This window comes from Scyliorhinus torazame, chromosome 18 (genome assembly GCF_047496885.1).
Source record: "Scyliorhinus torazame isolate Kashiwa2021f chromosome 18, sScyTor2.1, whole genome shotgun sequence".
Lineage (NCBI taxonomy): Eukaryota > Metazoa > Chordata > Chondrichthyes > Carcharhiniformes > Scyliorhinidae > Scyliorhinus > Scyliorhinus torazame.
In genome coordinates this window covers 105,565,401-105,583,776 of record NC_092724.1, presented here as the reverse complement: position 1 = coordinate 105,583,776, position 18,376 = coordinate 105,565,401, and the positions used below count along the sequence as shown (strand labels likewise).

Below are 18,376 nucleotides of genomic sequence, written 5' to 3'. Positions count from 1 at the left end.
AACCAATGCATTGTGTCGCTCCTAATATCACTTCCTTTGTTCCCTTTATCATTCGTGCTCAATGAATCATCAATTGCTGCTTGCTGTAATTCGATAATAGTCCCCTGGAGGAAATGTATTGATGCTTACAACTGTAGGCCTGAGTGGGACAGGATGCTGTGAGGTGCTCGGTTTAGAGAAGACATACAGTTTTGCCACCTTCTCTTTCTTGGCCCCTGGTAGATCAGAAACCCATCCCATTTTAAAATACTACTAAATAAGCCACCTTTGAAACTCAAGGTGATAGTCTTATATTAGGCTGTCACTCTGCTGTGCTTATCTATGTGTTGTGGTATTATCATAACTGGAATAACTGCAAGGGTTAATGAAGTGTCCAGCATAGCCAATAGAGGGAGCTACAGTTACAACTATATAAGGCAGTGATGCGAAGCCTTGTGGGAGAGTGTGTGTAGGAGTTAGCTAGAGAGAGTCAGAAATGCAGAATGTAAGTGAGAGCAAATCATAGTTTATATCAGTTGTAAGATTAGCTGTAGATCAGTGTAGTTTAAATGTTAATAATCAACTGTGTATTCTTCAGGAGTATGTGTTGAATCCAAATTAGTAGTGTTCACAAATTTACAGCTTTATTTAAGTTTAAGCTATTTTGTGGTCTTTTTGAACAACCATCCTGAAATAAGCAACACAAAGAACACTACATGTGTGAGATACTGAAAGCCTGAGAGGATAATAAGGACGAAAAAGCAAAAAAGAGTTTCAGAAAACATCCCACCCATCTCCTGGCCAAGAGACTATCGTGCCCATTTCACACAAGCAAAGATGTTAGGTTTTTAATCAACCGAGGATGTTTATCCTTATCCTACATTCTCTTCGGGTGCTATGCCCTAAGAAGGCATTAGCAACCATGGACTTCCATTTTTTTTACTTCATGTTGATCCATGATTATGCTTGACAAGGTGCTGCAGTGGCTTACCACTGCCTTCCACAGAATGGCTGACCAGGAGACCCTCCCAATCTTACCTCCCGCCATGACATTTATGGGAAGGCTTTGCGGGTTGATAAGCAACCTGTCTGGCAATGTTAGGAAGGCACCTCGCATGGCCATCATGTCCTGGGGTGTGGCTGGAGCCTGGAGCTTCTGGCTCAGAGGTAGGGATGCTATTCGCTCACCACAAGACCGCCCTCCCATCCAGCTAGCAAGATATAAAGGGAAATATATTGGAAGGAGAAGGCATTAATAATCTGAAGAGTCCAGCCTACCATTCACCTTATGTAACTGAGAAGCAGCAAGCAGGAAAATGATGTTGACAGCATATTTGTAACTTGCAAGATTTAATGGACAACAATCCAAATAAATTAACATAGCAGCAGTACAGAATGCTTCACAAAGATATTGGCATGCCTGATCATTTGGGCAGTAAATGAGCAGTTGCCAGATTGCTGTTCAGGATTACTCTGTGAAGTAGCACCAAGTACAAAGTGTTGTTGACATGTATTGGAAGTCAATATTGTGTGAGTTGGCAGAGGATGGGCAGCCAGTGTTTTGACAGCCTACCAGAGACCTGCATCTGTAGCCACAATCAGGCCATCCATGAATGCTTCACTCTTTCTGCAATCTCTACCCAGTACAATCTGGTGCTTGACTGGGGCTTATTTTCCACTTCTAATCAGACCCTGCTACTGTGGACAATTTCCTGCAAAAAGATCTCCAAAGCTGGCCCTCAAAAAGGCGCCGTTCTCCTTTGTTTCACCACTGCATCTATTTATTTCCTGTCAGTAACAGGGCAGGTTTAAGGTGACAAATAGATCATGAAGAGTCACTGGCAGTCAATAACCTTACCTTTAATTTCTGCAAGGAGTCTCTCCATCATCTGCCAGAACTTTGGTGGAACATCTATCAGAAATCCAAGAGAAGCTGAGAGCACATCATGTCTACTGCAACAGGACCACATTATTAGCTCCTATTTACAAAAGTAGCAGCAGCATTCTTTCAAAACCAGCTTAGCATTATCTGTACTTTTGTACATTTAAACTATTACGAACATACAAAATAAAACAGAAGTAGGCTATTTGGCCCTTCGAGCCATCTCCGCCATTCAATAAGATCCTGGCTGACCTGTTTGTGTTTCAAGTTCTACATTTCCATCAACCCCCGTTGACCTTTGATTCCCTTGCCTAACAATAATCTTTCTACCTTTGCCTTAAAAATATTCAATGACCCCACCTCAATCGCCTTCTGAGGCAGAAAGTTCCAAAGTCGCACAGCCCTCTGAGAGAAGAAACATTTCCTCATCTTTGTCTTGAAAAGGTGATCACTAATTTTAAAACAGTGCCCCTCTGGTTCTGGACTCATCCACAAAAGGAAACATCCTTTCCGCATTCCAACTTGTCAAGGCCTTTCAGGACCTTACGTATTTCAATCAAGTCACTTCTCACTCTTCTAAGCTCCAGTGGACACAAGCCCATTCTGTTTAACCTTTCTTCAAAAGGCAGCCCACTCATTCTTGGCATCAATGTGGTAAACTTCACCTGAATCGTCTCCAATCCATTTACATCCTTCCTTAAATAAAGAGTCCAAAACTGCACACAATATTCAATACGTGATCTTGACAATGCCCTGTATTATTGAAGCATAACATCCTTGTTTTTATGTTTAATTCTTTTTGCAATAAAGGATAGCATTCTATCAGCCTTTTTAATTACTTGCTGTACCCGCATAATAACCTTTCGAGACTCATGCACTAGAACACCAAGATCTCTGCGCCTCAGAGTTGCGCCGCTTTTCCCCATTTAAGTAATACTCCGCTTTTGATTGATAATGTTCAGTTCATCATACATTAAGTTGTACATTGTAAAGATTGATCATTCATTTGTTTGTCTAACCATAGCCTTTGTTGGCATCGTCTTGCTTCTTCTCTGCTTTTCTTCAAGCCTCCATCAGTCCCCATCTCCATGTTATTCACCCATCCAATCTTTCTTCTCCCTCTTCTGTTTTACCCTCCTTTTCTCCATCAATTGCTGCCAGGGTAAAACAGTCAGGCACTCTTTCTCCTCTAATTGTACTTGGCAACACTTTGACTCCTGAACTTCTACTTTTGATCTAACCCACTCATTTGTCTTTGTGTCTATCCAGCTGATTCAGAACGCCCTCCAACATTCCCCACATTTCAAAAGCAGTTATTCTCCTCTCCTCCTCTTTCTTCAGAGTCCAACTCTCACATCACTCGTTAAAGACTGTAAGGTTAATTAGATGGGACAAATGCTGTGATGAGGTGTGTTTGAATAGATTCCATTTATTTTGTTGAAAACTAATATGGCAGCTGCAAGACTTTGTGAATTTACAGGAAAAGAAATCTTTCACCCAGGTATGGATTAGATTTTCTACTCTTGAAATTGACTTAGTGGTTAATATGCATCTTGAGTATTTGCAGAATTATTTAAAAAATTTACTCAGCAAGGTTACAATTGCCTTTACCATCACTGTTCATACCTCACTACAACATGAGTGTAAAAGCGCATGTTGTCACATCAACGTTGATTCTTTGGGGGGCTGGTTAGCTGAGTTGGATGGACTGCTTGTCTGGATCAGGTTGGTACCAGCAGTACATGGGTTAATTTCCCCATTCTGGCTCGGATGGATGCAAGGGGCAAGATTCTCCACTCATGCGCCGGTTGGGAGAATCGCCTGGGCCACCAAAATTTCCCGCGACGCCGCTCCGACGTCCTCCCGCGATTCTCCCAAGCGGCGGGAACGGCCCGGTCGAGTTACACGGCCGCAGGCCGGAGAATCGCAGGAGACACCCAAAATGGCGATTCTCCGGCACCCCCGCGATTCTGAGGCCCGGATGGGCCGAGCGGCCCGGCCAAAACGGTGGGTTTCCCCTGGCGCCGTCCACACCTGGTCGCTGCCATTGGGAACAGCGCGGGAACGTTGGGGGGGGGGGGGCGTCCTGCGGGGGGGGGGAGGGGGGATCCTGCACCGGGGGGTACCTCAAATGTGGGGTGGCCCGCGATCGGTGCCCACCGATCGTCGGGCCATCCTCTCTGAAGGAAGACCTCCATCCTTCCACATCCTTCCTCTTGCCCCGCAAGAGCCGTCCGCCATCTTCTTGCGGGGCGGACTCGGGGAGGACGGCAACCACGCATGCGCGGGTGACGCCAGTTATGCGGCGCCGGCCGCGTCATGTATGCGCGCCGCCTTTACGCGGCGACAAGGCCTGGCGCGTGTAGATGACGCGGCCCCGCTCCTAGCCCATTATCGGGCCCTGAATCGGTCGGGATAGGAGCCGTTTCGCGCCGTCGTGAATCTCGACGGCGTTCACGACGGAGTGGGCACTTCGGCGCGGGAGTGGAGAATCCCGCCCAAGATCTGGGGCGGAATTCTCTGATAATGGGGCTATGTCCCCACGCCCACGAGAAAATGGGCGCGACTCACTCTGGACTTTCCAGGAGAAAGTTCAGAATTATTCTCTGTTTTGAAGGGGGCTAGCGGGGCCCCGGAGTAGTCCTCGCAGCTCCGGCTGCTGATACCGGGCCCTGCACATCCAGCTGCGGGTCCATGCATACGCGCGGCGGCCGGCTGTGGCGGCGGTCCTGCGCAACATGGCGGACCCACACACCGAGCCAGCACCGACAGTATAGGCCCCCCCAGATCGCGCACGCCCACCGATCGGTGGCCCCCAATCACGAGCCTGGCCGTCCTGAAGGCCCCCCCTGGTGACGGATCCTCCCCCCCCCACCAGGGCGGCCACGGACCACCACTCCGAGCTCCCGCTGGGTGGAACCATGAGTGAACCACGCCGGCGGGAACTTGGCCAGTTGTCGGCAGAGAATTACCGCGGGGGCCTCTTTCAATGGCCCCGATCGGCGCCGCGCGACTGGCAACAATTCTCCGGTCCATGGAGAATCGTGGGAAGCCGTTGGACCCGATCGGGGGTCTGATGTCCCATTCTCCGCCCCCGCGCCGAGCCCTGGCTCCTCGGCCTACCCACGTTGGAGGTTGTGGCACTGTGCGTTGGACCTGCCTTCAAGTAGCAAGCAAAGAAGCTCCTAAATGATAGAGAAGCAAAATACTGCAGATGTTGAAAATTTAAAATAATAGCAGAAAATGCTGGAAAGACTCAGCAGCTCAGGCAGCATCTTTGGAGGAAGATCTTTGGATCAACTCTGCTTCTTTCTCTCCAAAGATGCTGCAAGGTCTGCTGAAAATTTCTCGCATTTTCTGCACTTACTTCAGATTTCCAGCTAATGTGTGTTGGCTTTATCATGAGATGTTCTTTATAATACACATTGCATAATCTTCGAAGAAGTTTTATGAGAATGTGCGTTTTGGTCACCTGTCAAATTAATTAATTAAACAATTCATTGTGGCTTCATCTTAAAATGAATTAATACTAAAAAAAAAACTAGGAACATTTTCTGAACTTATTTGTTCCATTGGACTACTTTTGGTTCACTATAACCTTTGTGAGCATTTTGATTATATTGTGTGGTCCGGAATTTTAGACAAATGCCTCAGGAGTATCTTTAGTTTACAAGTATCCCACAGCAAATTTCAGGATCTGTGACATTTCAAAAGATGACAGTTCTAACTTGACCAGGAAACAGAAACTGATCATGTGCATTGGAAGAAGTAATTTCTGGACTATTTTTAATTTATAAATAAATTTGATAATTTGTTTTTGTCCATAAAAAGGTTGTGTGGCCTGTGTGTATTTTCCATGTTCACTGACACTGAAGTGAGCATGATTTCGGTATAAATTCCATTTTGCACCATACGGTAATAAAGTTAATTGTGTTAGTGTTGTGAAGTGGAAAGTACAGATTTCAGATCATGAGGGGATTTGATCTTCTTCAAAAAGCTTTTAAAAAGCTTTTGAAAGGTAACTGGAGTGAGTGAGTGACAGGTGTCAGGCTTGGCTCAGTGGTGGCATTCTTGTCTCTTGAGCCTGAATGATGTAGGCTCAAACCTGTTCCATTGGCCTGACTCTCCAAATCAAGGTTAGAATCTCAGTTTCATACTTAGAGGGCGCTGCATTGTTGGAGGTGCCAAATTTCACGTGATGACCCATCTACCCTCATAAAAGATCTTATGACACCGTATGAAACAAGGGTGCAATGTGAGGAGACTGGTGCAGAGGAAACAATTACAACAACTTTGTGTTTTTAAAGTGCATTCCCAGAGCTGCTGAACAGATGTCTAGAGTAGGAATAGCATTTCTCTTAAGTAGTTCATCATTTTTATTGTGAAGAAGAATTCAGTGCCATTACCATGATGGATTAAAATGGTCAGTCCTGGACCGAAACCCCCCCCTGTATGATAAAATTAATAGGATGGGCGAAATGTTAATGCATTTTTCGACACTCATGGGAGGTTAGGATTTCACCAGGTTTTCATAAAATATTTGCAAACAACGGTATTTGGCTTGTTCCAGAACACAGATTTAAAGTGTGCAATGCAATCCAGTGTCTTTTTTGTCCTTTGTGCTTTCTCCCTCCTTACTAGTAACATGTGTAGATGGAGGTAGAGGGTTGGGGTGGTGTACCTCAGCTGTTGAGACCTAGGTAATTATCTTTCTTATATTGTACTCTTTGTTTTAGCGTTATCACATGGAGAGAAAGATGGTACAGCTGCCCACCCCCCCACCGCCACAGCCCCACCCTCCCATCCCCAGCCAATATATACTCTCCTACCAGTTGAAACATTTTGATAACATTGATCATATTACAAGATGTCAACATGATTGTTCTTTATAGGGAAAGAAAAATGGGTAAATCCAGGCTGATTTTTCTGATGAGGACATGAAACATGGGCTTAAAATGCAAAGATCCCTCATCAAACTCTGATTACAATCAGTTCTGTATGCCTGTAAGAATTGACTTTGCAGTTTTCAAGGGCAGGCCCCATTTAACCCATGTCCACCTTAGAAGCAGATAATTTCATTGTATGCCACATTGCGCTATTTTTGTGATTCTATTAAAACAGTATGTCAGCTGATTTACACTGAGCAATGTCAAGGGATATTTACCATTTCAATGAAAAGAGTAGACATATGATAGTTCTCTGCATCATTCTTAATTTAGGAGTTCCTGAGTTTCCTGATGAAATTTGTCCATACAGTATTCTGAAGCCTCCTGATTCTCATGTTTTTTTGGTGAGTTGGAGTTAAAAACAATCATGTGACATCAACTGGAAGCAAAATCATTCTTTACTGGGTGGGTTAAAAAAAACCACAATGCCTAGAAACAAAAATCTTGTGCATTATCAGCATTAGGATTTTTGAAGGAAGAAATAAAACATTTTAAGCAGATAATAAACATTTACACAGAGGGTCGGTGCAGGCTCGATGGGCCAAATGGTTTCCTTCTACACTGTATGGAATTCTATGATTCAGTGGCAACAACCTTTACAAACGATCATGCTGAAACTTAGTTAGGGAAGTCACCAGGTTTAGGAATAGGATAGCATTTGACAGTAGTCAGGGAACTTAGAAATCCATAAAATCCCTACAGTGCAGGAGGCCATTCTGCCCATCGAGTCTGTACTGTCCCTCCGATAGAGCACCCTACCGAGGCCCATTCCCTCACACTATCCCTGTAACCCCACCTAGCCATCACATCTTTCATAGATCATAGAATTTACAGAGCAGAAGGAAGCCATTCAGCCCATCGAGTCTGCACCGGCTCTTGGAAAGAGCACCCTACCCAAGGTCAACATCGCCACGCTATCTCCATAACCCAGTAACCCCACCCAACACTAAGGGCAATTTTGGGCACTAAGGGCAATTTATCATGGCCAATCCACCTAACCCGCACATCTTTGGACTGTGGGAGGAAACCGGAGCACCCGGAGGAAACCCACGCACACACGGGGAGGATGTGCAGACTCCGCACAGACAGTGACCCAAGCCAGAATCGAACCTGGGACCCTGGAGCTGTGAAGCAATTGTGCTATCCACATGGCTACCGTGCTGCCCCTTTGGACGCTAAGGGGCAATTTAGCATGGCCAATCCACCTAACCTGAACATATTTGGACTGTGGGATGAAACCAAAGCACCCGGGGGAAACCCGTGCAGGCACAGTGAGAATGTGCAAACTCCACTCAGTCACCCCAGGCCGGAATTGAAGCTGGGCCACCTGCGCTTTGAGGCAGCAGTGATAACCACTGTGCCACCATATCGCCCCTTACTTGAGGGTAGCAAGTTTCTTAATCAACCAAAGTCATACCTCGAGTCAAGCTTGAAATCCTAGTCCAACTCAATGAAAAGAAGTGGAGAGCAAACATTGATTGACCAGTTATTAAATTGGAAGCATTACAATATTTATTTATTTCTGTATTATGAACAGTTTACGAGTAGGTGAATTGGAATTAATTTAAAGTAGCTGCTCCGTAATTTTCGAACTTGTTGACATAGCGGATGATCTTAATCGTGTGGCATGTCCCTATTTTGGTTGTTACACAAGAGCACAGTTCTAATTCTTAATAATGCCCTTCACAACAGGGAGTTTTGGCAAGTTTGAACTCTTATCAGGATTGAATTGATGTCAACATAATGCATCTCATTGATCCTAGGGGTTATTGGCCGTGACACCCATTTTCATCTGGCTCTTAACCTCAAAATTTTGCGCACTATCGAAGTTGACATCTCTACAAACTGCACCCTTTCCTACAATTTGACAGTGCAGTGTGTTGGCGCATTGATTGATCTCTCACTGCCTGTCCATGGAGAGATAGATGCGCATAAGTGATATCTAAAAGCCTTATCTTGATGGGAAAGTTAAATTGTTTACTTTTTGCAGCCTTCTGAAATGGTCCTGCCCTTCTCCAGTGTTCCACCCAAATTGCCCTGTGCACTTTCCACACTAATTGGCTGCAGGTCAGTCTGGATGGAGTTATGTGCTTCAAATCAAAATTCATGATGAACGCTGGGGGGAGAGGTTGTTTATTCCTTTGGTATTTATTTTTAAATTTCAGGTCATTTTAATCGATTGCTCCTTTCGCTTTTGCCTCCATAAACAAAACAGGTTTTAATTCGCCCTTTGCAATCTTGGTCGTTCCTATTTTTCTTTCAAACGAAGAAGCTTGCCACAGATAAAGATCAGAATTTATCCGACGGTTTCCGTCAGCAACATTTTATTTTCTTTTAATTCGACTCTTTACCGTGTGGACCTTTTAAATTCTGGGTTTGCTGGCACTGAAGAGCTCCAGCAGAAGACACTGAGCACCAGGAGATTTCGGCTGTCTCCGCCATGGGCGCACTCGGCTGTTTCCGACAGCCCCATTGCCTGGCGAGAACCAGCAGCCTGTCCTCCGCAAGTTCCAGGCTCCCTGTCGCTCACTTGCAGCTGTCCAGCCTGTGCTCCAGATATTTGATATTTAACAAAAAAAAAGGCAGAAAGTCTTTCCTCAGCAACACTTGTACAAGTTGCGACCTCCACACTCAGCTTCAAGACGCAGAGGTAGTTTTTTTTTAAACTTCCACGTTTGTGTTTTCCCCCTCCACACCCCCTCACTGCGCACTCTTGGGCTGAAATGTTCTTCCTAGTCTTTGAAGTATGTTTCTCAGCAACAGGGACCCTCTTAGATGATACCTGCTGTCTTAAACTCGTGTAATATCTGCTGTGTTACAATAGGTGGGGCAGTGATCACGGAATATTCAAATTTGTTCAAGGTATTGGAAGTATTTTCAGTCGATAAGAATAATAAATGACAGCACTCTATTCACTCTTGCTATCCTAGCTACTTCTCAAAAACACTTTCATTCAATTTTACATTAGAAGCAGATGGATGAGAATGTAAACTATTTATGATATGAATAGATGCTTAAGTAGATAGATAAGAATGTAAACTATTTATGATATGAATATATGCTTTATATTTATGGAGCATACCAATCCGTAAACTGCTTTCGTTAATTTTAACCTTTTTTTTGCTCCTGGTGTATATTTTTTTCTAATAAAAGCATTATCTTTTGAGTAAAAGGTGACTGCTAATGACCTCAGTGGTTCACGCTTGTTGGAGTTTTCGTAGCGAACATTGTGAAATAGTTAACTCCCTAAAGCATCCCTCTAACAACACACCTCACTTTCATTGGTTTATTCCAGGCAGTTCCCTCCACTGGTGTCTCCAGCCCCTTTTATCATTTAAATAAAAATTTGAGGCACAACTGAATTCGACTGTAAAAATCAGAAGTATGGTTAAATTATTTGTGGTTTTCTGTATAAATTTTACTTTTAAAAGGAATCCACAAAGCAACATTCAATCTTTTAAGTATTCACTCTATACTGATGGAGTGCAGCACTGTTGGGACATTGTCTTTAAGTTCAGATGTTAAACCGAGACCCTGCCTGCCCGGTCAGGAGGATGTGAAGGATCCCATGGCACTATTCAAAGAAGAGCAGGAATACTCTCCCTGACGCCTTGGCTAATATTCACTGCTTGCCCAATTGTCATCATTAAAGTAGATTGCCTGGTCATTATCACATCACTGTTTGTGAAACTTGGCTGTTGTGTTTTCTACATGTGACTACATTTCCAAATACGTCATTGACTGTAATGTGTTTAAAGGAGTCTTGAGATCTTAGAGTCATAGAGACATAGAGGTTTTACAGCATGGAAGGAGGCCCTTCAGCCCATTTTGTCCAAGCCATCAAGCACCTACCTATTCTAATTGCATTTTCCAGCACTTGGCCCGTAGCCTTGTATGATATTATGTTTCAAGTGTACATCTATATCTTAAATGTTCTGAAGATTCCTGCCTCTACCACCTTTCAGGCTCCAGATTCCAACCATCCTCTAGATGGTTTCCTCACATGCCTCTAAACCTCCTGCCCCTTACCTTAAATCTATGCCCCCTAGCTATTAACCCCTCCTCTAAGGGGCAAAGTTATTCCTATCCACCCTTTTTATGCCCCTCATAATTTTATACACCTCAGTCAAGTACCCCCTCAGACTTCAGTCCCAGTCTATCCAGTGTCTTTTGATAGCTGAAATGCTCCAGCCCAGACAACATCCTGGGGAATCTTCTCTGCACCCTTTTGAGTACCATCACTTCCTTCCTATAATGTGGCGACCAGAACTGCACAAAGTACTCCAGCTATGGCCTAACCAGCATTTTGTACAGCTCCATCATAACAGAATCATAGATTCACACAGTACAGAAGAAGCCCTTTGACCCAACAAACCTGCACCAACAGAAGAAAACCCTACTCTCAGCTACACTAACCCCACTTCCCAGCACTTGGCGCAGAGCCTTGAATGTTCTCACATTTCAAGTGCTCATCCAAGTACTTTTTAAAGATTGTGAGGTTTCCTGCCTCAACTACTCTCCCAGGCATTGCATTCCAGATTCCCACCACCCAGTTGAAAAGTCTTTTCCTCAAATCCTCTCTAAACCTCCTGTCTTTCACCGGACAATTATGCCCACTTGTATACCTACTTGTTCAACTAAGGGGAACAGCTGCTTTCTATCCATCCTGTCCATGCAGGTCCCCTCTCTGCCTTCTCCACTCTAAAGAAAACAACCCGAGCTTATAATAATTTAAAAACATTTTTTAAAGGGCCCAATTCATTTTTTTCCAATTGAGGGGCAATTTAGCGTGGCCAATCCACCAACCCTGCACATCTTTTGGGTTTTGGGGGTGAAACCCATGCAAACACAGGGAGAATGTGCAAACTCCATACAAACGGTGACCCAGAACCGGGATTAAACCTGGGACATCGGCGCCGTGAGGCAGCAGTGCTAACCACTAGGCCACCGTATTGCCCCCGAGCTTATAATAATAATCTTTATTAGTGTCACAAGTAGGCTTACATTAACACTGTGATGAAGTTACTGTGAAAATCCCCTAGTCGCTCCACTCTGGCGCCTGTTGGGTACTCTGAGGGAGAATCCAAAATGTCCAATTTACCTAACAAACACGTCTTTCGGGACTTGTGGGAGGAAATCTGAGCACCCGGAGGAAACGCATGCAGACACGGGGAGAACAAGCAGACTCCGCACAGACAGGGACCCAAGCCGGGAACCCGGGTCCCTGCCACTGTGAAGCCACAGTGCTAACCACTATGCTATTGTGCCTTCCCCTGTGCTACCGTACCTTTCTTCACAGGTGGTTTATCCCTACCACCCTTCTTGAATAATGGTGCCACATTAACTATCCTACAGTCCTCTCGCACCTCACCTGTGGCCAGCGAAGAGTTGAAAACTATTGTTCCAGCCTCTGCATCTCCTCCCTTGCCTTCCACAGTAGCTTGGGATACATCTAATCGGGGTCTGAGTGTTTATCCATTTTTAAGCCTGTTAAAACCGCAAATACCCCCTCCCTCTCAATGTTAATTTGAAAGGCACTGTGCAAAAGCTATTTCATTCTATTTTTTTTGTAAAGATCATTGATTGGGAAATTTGGAAATGATTGATTTTCATAGATTCTTGCAATCTGTACTTCCATATGTATTTTATGTAATGCCAAACAATGGAAGTTAAAAGGAGAGCTGAGTGTTGATATAGTGATACCGTGAATGAGCAGGGAATTCCCCACTCCATAGTCACAGTTCTGAAATACTGAAGATTGCTAGAAAACTACATTTGGTTGTTGGAGCTAAGCATAATCATTTGGTTTTACTCTCCTTTTCTTTCCTTCTCTCCTTCCCTGAAGGTTTTTTCTTCTTGTTCAGGCTCCGGTAACAGCCACCTCCCAGTATATTTGCCAAAGTGGTCATTATTAATGTGTGAGTGATGGTGAGCAGTTTGACAATGGGACATTCAAGCTAATCCTGTCCTTACCTGGATCCACGCACTCTTATTTCCTGCAGGTGCTTGAACCTGGTAGACTTTTTCCCCTTCTTAACCCAAGAGTGACAACGGAACTCATAACGCCTCAGGTGGGATTGGGTTAATCAACTTGGAACTTTTCCTGAACGTTTGGGATTTAGTTATTCACTATGCAATGCTGCCGAGCCATTAGCGATCATTTTGTTAAAAAAATTAAGAATTCCTCAATGAAAGGTCAAATCCAGTAGTCAAGAGAGCAATGCTAAAATTGAAAAGAGTCAGGTAAATTGAGAAGTGGTGATAAGAATAGGACATTGGGGATAGATGGCAAAAAAGGAAATGGAACTAGTTAGGCAACCGTCTTAAGGACACAGGAACATCCTTATTGAACTTCATCCTGGAATGATGAGATTGCCTAATGAGCATGTTGGGTCTATAACTCATCGGAGTTTAGAAGACTGAGAGGTAATCTTATTGATACCTATAAGGTGCTGAGAGGACTTGACAGGGTGGATGCTGAGAGCATCTTGTGGAGGAGTCTATAACCAGGGGACACAATTTAAACATTAGGGGTCTCCCATTTAAGACTGAGACAAAGTTTCACAAGAGGGTAGTCTTTGGAATTCTCTTCCCCAGACAGCAGTCGAGGCTGGGTCATTTAATACATTCAAGGCTGAGGTCGACAGATTTTTGATTGACCAAGGGACAGGCAGGATGGTGGATTAAAGGCCACAATCAAATCAGCCATGATCTTATTGAATGCGTGTTCTTATTGGAGCAGGCTTGAGTGGCTGAATGGCCAACTCCTCCTTGTTCTTGTGTCCATGTGTTCTGGTGAAGGATCAGAGTCTATTGTAGACACATTTCTGATAATATGGAGGTGGTTAGGAAAGCAGGTTAAGAGGAAAATACAGAAATACAGATAGGTAAGTAAGTGGGCAAAAATTTGGCTGATGGAATATAATGTGGTAAACTGGAAGGTTGTCCACCTTGGGAGGGAGAATGGAAACACAGAAATGTAGTGAGACTGCAGAACTCTACAGTACAGAGGGATCTGGGTGAATCATGAATCACAAAAAGACAGTGTGCTAGTACAGCAAGTAATTAGGAAAGTAAATGGAATGTTGGCCTTTTTTTCAAGGAGTTTGAGTATCAAAGAAGGGAAATGTTGCAGCCACTGTACATGATGTTGATGAGACCATACTGGGAGTGCTGTGTACGGTTTTGGTTAGGTCTGTACTTATTGAAGTTTAGAAGAATTGGGGGCTGGGGTGAACTTCCTGAAATAGCTTTGATTCTGAGGGGTTTATTCATTGTTAAGTCCATCTGTATTTGTATTTTGGGGGGGGGATTTTTGTAATATGGTGGAGGACTTGGGGCTATGCCTGGGCTTGTTGTTAGGTGTTTGTTCTGGGCGAAGTTGGGGTTTGTAAATTGATTGCACTCTTGAGTTTGCTTTTTGGGGAAGGAGACCGGGTGTTTTGTTTTTCCTCTTGTGTTCTGTATTAAAGTTTGGTGTGGGCGGGGGTGCTGCTTGTTGATATACTTTTGAGTTGACGTTGATTTTTACCATGTGTGGGGGTCACCCTGCCAGCAGTATAGCTAGTTAACGGCAGTGGAGAAAGGGAGTTATCTGCAACTTGTTACCTCGGGGGAGTGGTTTTTTTTCAGGTAATGAGCTTCAGCTTTTTGCTTTTATTTGTTTGGATTTGGGGGATGCGGAGAGTTCTTTTCTTCTTTTGTTGTTCATTTGGTCTTCAGCGTGGGGTGGGGCTGGGAGGTGGAGGGATGGCTGCTGACGGTTATGATTCCTTTACTTTTGGACTGGCTTTATGGGGGATGTGGTAGCCATCTTGGATTGGCCCAGAGCTGGCACAGATTGGAGCACTGCTGGATTGCCTCATGGTATATGGTTGATTCTGGGTCGGTAAGCCGGAGGCTTCCAATCCGGTTGATAACTTGGAATGTGAGGGGGCGAAAGGTCCCGGGTGTCTGAGCACTTGAGAAATTTGAAGGCGGATATATATTTTTTTAAACAGGATATCATTTGAGAATTAAGGCTCAAATAAGGTTGTGGAAGGGATGGGTGGGGCAGGAGTATCACTCAGGTTTCGATTGTAGGGCGCGGGGTGTGTTGATTAATAAAAGGGTTGATTTCTGTCATGTGAGAGTACCATTAAGAAATGGGTGTTTATAAATGGGTATGTATATAAATATCTGTAGTGAGAGTACCTTTAATAAATGGGTATTTACTACTGCAGTGATGTCAGAGAGTGGGTGGAGCTGGGCTGTCTGTCAGCCTTTTACTTTCATTTTAGGCTGCTGCAGGTTGTGTTTTAGTTTCGTTTTCAGAGCTGGATAGCTGCAGCCACAGCCAGAAGGTGTATGAGTCTCTCTCTCTCTCTCTCTCTCTGTAGCTTAAAGACTGTAAATTGATCCTTTGGTGATTTAAAACTAATAACTGCTCTCAGTAGTGACTTTAACCTGATGTGTTTCTGTTTAAAGGTTTTGTTTAAGTCTGATGGATGTTAAAAGGACAGTTTAAGGATTACTTAGTGTTGTATTTTTGGGGGGTTGTATTTGAATTAATGGTTGCTAAGATGTTCACTGTAAGTTTTAAAAAGGTTAACTTGAGTTCATAGAATAAACATTGTTTTGCTTTAAAAAATACTTTACCATTTCTGCTGTACCACACCTGTAGAGTGGACCGTGTGCTCCCCATACCACAATCTATTAAAAGTTGTGGGTCAGGTGAACTCCATGATACACTTTGGGATTCTCTAAACACTGGCCCATAACATTTCTTTGCGGGTAATATATTGGCAGACCCAAGTGGGAGGTACGTAATTATCAGTGGGTCATTGGTGGGCACGTCGGCGGGGTTGGTCAATGTGTATGCACCAAACTGGGATGACACAGCATTTATTAACAAGCTGCTGGCATCTCTCCCACTGTTTCCATTGGCGGGTGAAAATAGAACTAGGGGGCATAGCCTCAAAATAAGTGGGAGCAGATTTAGGACTAAGTTGAGGAGGAACTTCTTCACCCAAAGGATTGTAAATCTGTGGAATTCCATGCCCAGTGAAGCAGATGAGGCTACCTCGTTGCATGTTCTTAAGGCAAAGATAGATAGATTTTTGAACAGTAAAGGAATTAGGGGTTATGGTGAGTGGGCGGGTAAGTGGAGATGAGTCCATAAAAAGATCAGCCATGATCTGATTGAATGGCGGAGCAGGCTCAACGGGACAGATGGCCTACCCCTGCTCCTAGTTCTTATGTTCTTGATTCACATCAGTTAATTATTGGGGATGGGGGGGGGACTTCAATTGTGTTTCGAATCCTAGGTTGGATAGGTTGGGGGTGACAAAGGAGCTACTGGTGTTCATGGAACAGATGGACGGGGGGGGGGCAGGGTGCGGTGAGAGGTGGCGTTTTCTTTTGTTTCACTTGTCCATTGGGTATACACCCGGATTGACCTCTTCATGGCGGGTCGGTCTCTTCTCCCTTGGGTGAGGGGGGCGGGCTACTCAGTGTTTGTTATCTCGGATCATGCTCTGCATTTTGTGGACCCGATGTTGGAACCAGCCCCCTCTCAGCGACCCTGTGGAGGATCGGACAAGCCGTTGCTGGAAGATAAGGGATTTTGTGAACGGGTAACCTCTGCTATTGGGGAGTACATTGAGTTCAACAGGAATGAGGCGGTTTTGCCATCCGTGCTTTGGCAGGCCCTGAAGGCAGCGATTGGAGGATGGGATGGGGTGGGATAATCTCTTTTTAGGCATATAGGGATAAACCTTGGAAGATGGAGAAGCAGAGGTTGGTGCAGACCACTTTCAAGGTGGATCGCCAGGACTCAACCACCCTGATGCCAGAGTTACTGGCAGACAGAAAGAAGTTGCAAATGGATTTTGAGTTGTTGTCAAAGGGTAAGGCGGTGACCCAGTGCGTCGCTCGAGGTAGGACTTTTATGAGCATGGGGAGATGGCCAATTGTCTGTTGGCTTACTGCCTGAGGCGGCAGGCTGCATCCTGGGAGATAGTGCAGATCGGAGAGTTGGGTGCCAGGGTAGTTTCTGCCCCTGAGAAGTTTAATGAGATGTCTGAGGCCTTCTACCGTGGGTTGTATGAGTCAGAGCCCCCTGAGGAAGGATCATCAATGAGGCAATTTGTGGATGGGTGGACCTTCCCGGAGGTGGAGCAGGAGAGAAGGCCAAAGTTGGAGGCACCGATAGAACTAGAAGAGATCATGAGCTGTATTCAGTTAATGCAGACGAGCAAAGCATCGGGTCCGGAGAGGTTCCCCATTGAATTTTACAAACAGTTTGCTGGTCAGTTGGTCCCACTTCTAAAGGATATGTTTGATGATTTCCTGTCCCTGGGTTGTTGCCGGCCACATTGCCGCAAACGTTGATTTCCTTGATCCTGAAGAAGGATAAGGATCCCATGGAATGTGGGTTGTAACAGCCTTTTTATTTGTTAAACGCTGACGCTAAATTGTTGCCTAAGGTGTTGGCAATGCGTGTGGTGCCCTGCCTACTGGGGGTGATTTCAGACTGGATTTGTTAAAAGCCAGCAGTTGTCAGCCAATATTAGGAGGATGTTGTGTTGTTCCTCCCCTCTTAGGTGATTATTTCAATGGATGCGGAGAAGGCATTCGAGAAGATTGAATGGGGGCCTTAGCAATCAAGCCATTGGCCATTACGTTCAGGCCGTCTACCTGATGGAGAGGGATAGAGCGTGGGGGGGAGGAAGCTTTGGGGGTCCTTGAATGTGGACGGTCTGTTGCGAAACATTACAGATCCTCTCTCCAATGTGGGGGAAGAGACTCAGGGAGTTTGGTTCCTTTCCGGAGTACTAGCTAAATCTGGGCAAGAATGATTTTCTTTTCCCAGTGAACCCCCGGGGAGGAGAGCTGATCTGTGGAAGCTGCCATTTGGTCCGGCCAAGACTAGCTTACGGTGTCTGGATATTCAAGTGGCCCATGCCTGGGCTACACTCCATGAACTTAACTTTTCTAGTCTGGTGGAGGGGGTGAAGTCTGATTTGAAAGGTGGGATGCTCTTCCTCTGACATTAGCGGGAAAGGTACAGATGATGAAGGTGAATATTCTCCCGAGGGTTTTGCTTTTTTTCCATTGTCTTCCAGCCTTTCTTCCCAAGGCGTTCTTTTGCAGGGTTAACAAAATGATGTCTACTTTGTGTGAGTTGATGAGACTCCTTGGGTACATAGGACGTTTTTGCAAAGGGATAGGCAGTCGGGGGATGAGGGGAGGGGGTGGGGGGGTTGGCATTATCTAATCTGTTGTGCTAGTACTGGACAGAAAATATTGGTAAGGTGTGAGGGTGGTTCAAGGATCCGAACTGTATATGGGGGTGGATGGAGGAGGTTCTGTGCATAGGGTTGAGTCTGATGGTCCTGGTTACAGCACCCCTCCTATTTTCCCCTGCTAAATTCTCTTTGAGCCTGGTGGTGATAGGCACTTTGAGAATTTGGAATCAGTTTAGGCAGCATTTTAAACTGGGCTCAATGTTGCTGTTGGCTCCAATTTGCAGGAACCATAGGTTTGTGTGTCTGGCTTAGATTCATCGTTTAGGGCATGGGAGAGGGAG

The 18,376-nt window shown here is 44.9% G+C and overlaps 1 long non-coding RNA gene across 2 annotated transcripts in view; it reads left to right on the top strand.

Annotated features, from left to right (window-relative positions):
* The first annotated feature begins 9,293 nt into the window (after nt 1-9,293).
* LOC140394836 (uncharacterized) overlaps nt 9,294-18,376 on the top strand; it is a 710,765-nt gene continuing 701,682 nt past the window's right edge. For both annotated transcript variants that reach the window (XR_011936029.1, XR_011936028.1), the window contains exon 1: nt 9,294-9,457. This is a non-coding gene — a long non-coding RNA (uncharacterized lncRNA). The remainder of the gene's footprint in view (nt 9,458-18,376) is intronic.